The sequence below is a fragment of the Hemibagrus wyckioides genome, linkage group LG03 (assembly GCF_019097595.1).
Source record: "Hemibagrus wyckioides isolate EC202008001 linkage group LG03, SWU_Hwy_1.0, whole genome shotgun sequence".
NCBI classification, from domain to species: domain Eukaryota; kingdom Metazoa; phylum Chordata; class Actinopteri; order Siluriformes; family Bagridae; genus Hemibagrus; species Hemibagrus wyckioides.
The window spans coordinates 32,931,443-32,937,645 of record NC_080712.1 but is presented as its reverse complement, the minus strand read 5'-3'; positions in this window follow the sequence as shown (position 1 = coordinate 32,937,645).

Here is a 6,203-nt window from a genome sequence, read left to right as displayed (position 1 = left end):
ATTTTCATTCAGGTTTCAGTGTTCACATGGTGACGGGGAGAAGCTGACGAGTGTGTGTGTGTGTGTGAGAGAGAGAGAGAGAGAGAGAGAGAGAAAGAGTGTGAGAGACTTTGGGTTTTAAATCCTGCACCTGTTCGTACCTGCTCGTGATGGTTTCGTAGGAACCTGGTCCTATTTTCCAAAAATATACAAACACTTATTTAATATCGAGTGCAGAACAGCCATGATCTCCAGGATGAAACAGTAACGATGGATGGATGCATGGATAGATAGATAGATAGATAGATAGATAGATAGATAGATAGATAGATAGATAGATAGATAGATAGATAGATAGATAGATAGATAGATGGAAAGATGGATAGATAGATAGATAGATAGATAGATAGATAGATAGATAGATAGATAGATAGATAGATAGATGGAAAGATGGATAGATAGATAGATAGATAGATAGATAGATAGATAGATAGATAGATAGATAGATAGATAGATAGATAGATAGATAGATAGATAGATAAAGGGATGGATGGATGGATGAAAGCTCTAAATGTAGCTCCAGTGTGTTCAGGTATAAATGAACATGTCCTTCATATGCTGTAGTTTACACACTTTAGTACATTAATCCCACAACATCATCCTGCATCCAGCCCAGTCCCTGAGAGAGGTCCGAGCTGACCGGTGTGAGCTGACCGAGGTGAGTTGACCGAAAGCCTATGGTATCTCTAATGAGCTCTCTTTACATCCGTGTCGAGCAGAAAAGCGTCTCAGAATATAGAGGCAGCTGCAGAACAAGAGAAGAAGACCACAGCGTGAATCTGAGGCTATAGGGTCACACAGGCCACAGGTGAATTCTTCTACTGACCAGATATCTGGAGAGTGGTCTGGGGTTAAAGACGTGAAACTGGATCCTTTATGGATCATCTTCAAAACAGGACACAATGGAAACATGCCTTAATGCCTTCATTTGATGACTTGATGTGATTAAACCTTCAGGGTTCTGGACATTAAGTAAAGAGTGTAAACTGGACGTCTAAAGGGTTGACCAGTTTAAAAAAAATATCATAATAATTTCTTAACCTTTTATACAATTTATGTGTTTGAAGTGAGGATTTGATTCTTGTCCACTCTCTGTGTTTTCACTCATTTTCATTTTTTTCACTTTGATAAGTTTTCTCCGAGGAGGAAGACGTGATGCCGACTTTCCAAAACAAGGAAGTTTAGATGTCTGTTTGGTGTTCTTAATGGAGGAACGAGGCGGCCATGATCCTTTTTTTCTCCCTCTGATTTGATTATGGAATTCCCCTAATTACAGATCACATACTCTCTCTCTCTCTCTCTCCTCCTCCTCCTCTCCACACTCTCCTCTTCTTCTTCTCGACCTTAAATAGCAGGAAATGTTTCCTCACACTAAAAAATGTCCAAACGTGTAAAACAATTACACAGGAACTCTAACAGAGCCCAAGAAAATTTCCTCCTCTGCCCGGGGGTTCCTGCTCGGAAACTCTCGGCAGCTTAAGGAACGCCAAGTGCCTGACATGAGGAGAGAAAAACAGAGCCCATGTTGGAATACGCCGTGGATCCTACTCTTAAACTTGGAGAGCTGGAGAACCCTCGCTGATTAATTTACATCCCACTTAAACTGCAAATATACAACTGTTTCTTGCAGAGTTTAAGAAAATCCGTAACGCAGACTCGAGGTCAAAAGATGTCCACTTCCTGGAAATGATGAATTCGTTTATGGATTTGTGCCAGAATGAAACGCTTTAATCATTTGTGTAAATCTGGACGTTTTATTCCAGGAGAAGTCTCAGGAATGATGGCATGATGTCATCAGCTGATGTGACGTCAGGACGTTATGTCTAGCCTATAGCCTGCGCTCCTCCTCTCTCAACTCACACGCGGTCACCCTGTTTTAGGTCATGGACACACACAGACACACGGTCCTCAGCAATCTCTTACACACCAACACAATACACACTCAGTCTGTGTGTCTCCATCTATTCTCATGCAAGTGATACAACACAATGTTTCTGTGTGTGTGTTCTGTGAAAGAGACTCCGCCCTCCTGTATAGCCCTACAGTAATGAATGATTGTCACAGCTGCTGAAGCTGATAACAACTAAACACACACACACACACACACACACGCATAAACCTGCCTTCTGTTTCCTAAAGCTGTAATTATCACCAAAACACCCCCAAGTTCTAAAATTATAACATTAAAATCAATACAGAAATATTTACAGAAATCTGTACCAACGTGACCTGAAGCTTGTGGGCGTGTCCCTCCGATTAAAACCATGATTCACAAAAACTTCATATCTTGAAACTTGAAAAGTTAGATATATGGTAGCGTTGTTTTTATCTGTGTATTTATAATAGAGTTTTATCTCTACGTTTAACACACAAGTGTAGTGAATATAAAACATATGAGTAATAAAGGGTTTTTATCGAGTTCACAGACGTCGGCTGAAGCGGGCGATGAAGCGGGCGATGCATGGGGCCGTGGCGTCTCTCGGGTCTCATCTCACACACGGCGACAGAGATTTCCCCGTTACGAGACGTCCAGCGAGACGAGCGCCTTTTCAAGTCCTTAATCTTCCACCTTTATTTAAAAAAGAGAGAGAAGCTTTGATCCGGAGACGTCGGGTCAGATCCTCTCCTTCAGTCAATTACAGAGCGCTGAAAGACGAGTACACACACAAGCTAAAGCTCCTCAAACACGTCGGGCAGACAGCAGGCGTGGAGATCGGGGTGTGTGTGTGTGTGTGTGTGTTTGGAGGGGGATGATATGAGGTCAAAGGTCAAGTGTATTCTCTCACATGCCATCAGTCACATGAGTGACCCAAAATAACGAACTTAACACCCTCGCTGAGAGACGTGTGTGTGTGTGTGTGTGTGTGTGGATACTGGTGTCTGATATTTTGTGAAATGCAAACATTTAAAGATAAATTGTTAGCATTGCCTCAAAAGGGAAAAGTTTTGTCGCTGTCTGAGACACAAGGTGCCCGAGACGTGCGATAACCAGATCAGCTAATCGCTGGACGCGGCCATGTGTGTGTAGAGTTTATTCAAGAACGGTTCTCTCTGATTTTATGGCGTATTAAAACCTCGTCAAGGTTACGCACACGCCGTGTTTGTTCTGCGTTTCCTCAGATTGTGCCGCAAACCGTTCAGATAGATTTTCTAGCCGCGGCTCAGCGAAGGAGCAACAATGGCTCTGCGTAGGGAAATTTCCTCTCTTTATTCGAACAGAATGGAACGAGTCAGAGAGAGATTAGATTTGGGACGTTACTCTTTTTTTTTCTTTTAAACAGTCCCGGGGGGATTAGTCAAACCGCACATAGACCGGGACTGATAACACAGCTAATTACAGCCTTGAACACGCTATCTCCCGCGCTAATCTTGTTAAACCGTTCAAAGTGTTAGCGATACGAGCGTTAGCGTTTAGCTGAAATGTTCCCACACACGCTTTCCCACGTTTATTTTATCAGAGCTGATAATTGAATGGCTGTTGTCCAGAATTGTTTCATTAAATGAAAGAGGATTTTTTTTTTCAGACATCTTCAAGAGAAAAAAAATGATTAAAAAGAAAAATATATTTTTTAAAACTTTCTGAAATACAGGAAACACCATATTCATGACACTTTAGCTGCTTGCTAACGGCTTGTTTTTGTGAAACTAGCGCATGCATTATGACAGCATTTTCTTTCCCCGTAAGAAGTGTTGTTAGGACACAAACTACAGCATGCTGTTCAGTAAATGAGACAAAAAACGCTAAATAGACTCGAATGTTTTTCGACTGCATGCTAGTTGCTAGCAGACTGTTTAGGTAGCTAGCTAACTAGCTCATTTTGTGTACGTTAGTAAATTTCTCAACGTTGTTGGATGTTAAAAAATAAATGTAAAAAACAGGAAACTGATTAAAATGTGGTGCAGTGATTCGGGATGTTTTAGAAAACAAACGAAAGACGAACACTAGCAGCTCTACAGCTGACTAGCGGTGAAGAGGAAAGAGAAAAATGAACTGGCTTTTCGTTTCTGCTTCCTGTCGTCTCATTCACATTTACAATAAATGCAGTTTTTTCCCCCAGAACAGGTTCTTTCTGGTGTAATACCTGTATAGTTTCCCTTTTATTTGTTTATTTTTTTAAATCTTTCGAAAGATCTCCATTTCCAGCTTTTTCCCTGTTTTTTTCTATTCATCCTGCGTCTGTTTGAACAAGCAAAGATCACAAAGAATGTCACTGTGAAGATTCCCGAGACTGATTCGACGCCTTCTCCCGCTTTACCCCTCTTTTATCCCTTGTTTTTTTTAATCCCTTGCTTTTCGTCCTGACTCATGTACAGAAGCTGCAAATGCTATAAATAGTAAATCAGTCTAGACTTAAAATAAACTCCTGCTTGTTTGTCTCCACGCTTATCCCCCCCTCTCTTTCATCCCTCCATCCTTCTATTGAAACTCCTTCTTTGAAATTTTTCTTTGTTCATCTGTCCATCATCTGATAGAAATGGTTTTGTTTCCTAGACTGTGGACCTGGAAAGAGTTTATATTCTTCACTCTTTGGTGGAAATTCTCTTTGTCTCAGGCTTCACTGTGTGATCGCTTCAGAAGGTGGTTGTGTTTAAAACCTTTCTGAGAAACAGAGCATCTTTAAAAAAAAACATTCCTAATTTTCCTTTCGTCCTTCCATCGTCCGTTAGATTTATTTTTAACTTCAGACAAAAGGTTTGTTCATCTTCATACAGAAGAGTTCATATGGTTGGAGAAATCTGGAAGAGTTCTTCTGTTGAGTGTTTTCCCAGTCTGAAAGGGTTCTAACCTAGAAACTTTTCAGGTTCTATAACAAAAACCCATTGAAGAACCCCTTTTTCTGAGAGCTTGTGACCACAGGTTTTGTTTGCATTTGAGAATATTGACTCTTAGAGGGGTGGGAAATGTTCTTGACAGGGTTCTTCAGCTAGCTCTTCGATAGGTTCTTTCACACTGAAGTATGAGGTACCAAAGTACCTTAAGGCTTCTCCTCAAGCCCACAAGGATGGCTTATTGGTTCTATCTCTCACACTTGGTTCTATGTGAGTGTATTTATCAACCTTGTGAGCCTAGAACCTGTCAGGACTTTCTCACGTCATTGTCGTGGTAGTTTAAATTCATTTGTCTTTATTTATCACATATACATTACTTTGCATATACTATTTCCACATCCTTGGGGGTTGTGGTCAGAGCGCAGGGTCAGACATGATGCAGCACCCCTGGAGCAGGGTGGGTTGGGGGCCTTGCTCAAGGGCCCAGTGGTGGCAGCTTGGCAGTGCTGGGGCTTGAACCCTGATCTTCTGGTCACCGACCCAGAGCCTTAACCACTTGAGCTTCCACCGCCCCCAGTTCATCTAGGTGTCGTTTAAGGGTTCTTAGCTTCCTGAAAGGTTCTTCTTCCAGCCTGTCTGATGGGGAAACACTCTTCAAGTCCAATCTTTACGTATTCCTTAACAGCTGGAGAACTCTGTTTGTGTTTGTGCACGTGGAAGTTTTGGTGAACAGCAGCATGTTTGAGCAGTGCGATCGCAGGACCGCACGAAGTGAGAGATAAGACCAGCAGTGCTGCACGCTAAATTCTTGTGAAATAAATCAAACTGATAAACAGATGGAGATAAACAGCAGAGGAACAGGAGTGTAACGCAAAACGCTCCTTAAATCAGGAGACTACAAATCTGCTTCAGCGTAGAGGACGAGCGTCAGCAGAGGGCGCAAACACCCCCCCCCACCATCAGCCCCAATACCTTCACACTCAGTCCGGGGTCTCGTTTACAACAGCTTAGGGCTAACAGATCATTATTATTATTATTATTATTATTATTATTATTATTATTATTTCATTACTTTCAAGCACGTCTTTATAGCTTTTTTCTCTATCTGTAGGAAATAATTTCCTTTAAAATGTGACATTGTTCTGGAGGCTTCTGGAGTTTAATCTCAGCCGTTCATCATATTAGTGATTATTTGGATAATATAACGATTTAAAGGTTTCTCTCTGTCTCAGCAGTGGATTTCTGAGGGAAGAGCTGATCGAAAATCCGATGTTGCAAATGTATTCTCACATCTCCTTACAGTTTTTGAGGAAGTTCTTGTTATAACTGGAAATACTTTTATTTTTTTTATATTCCTCTGAGAGTGAGTGTATAATGGATGGTGGTAGTCAAAG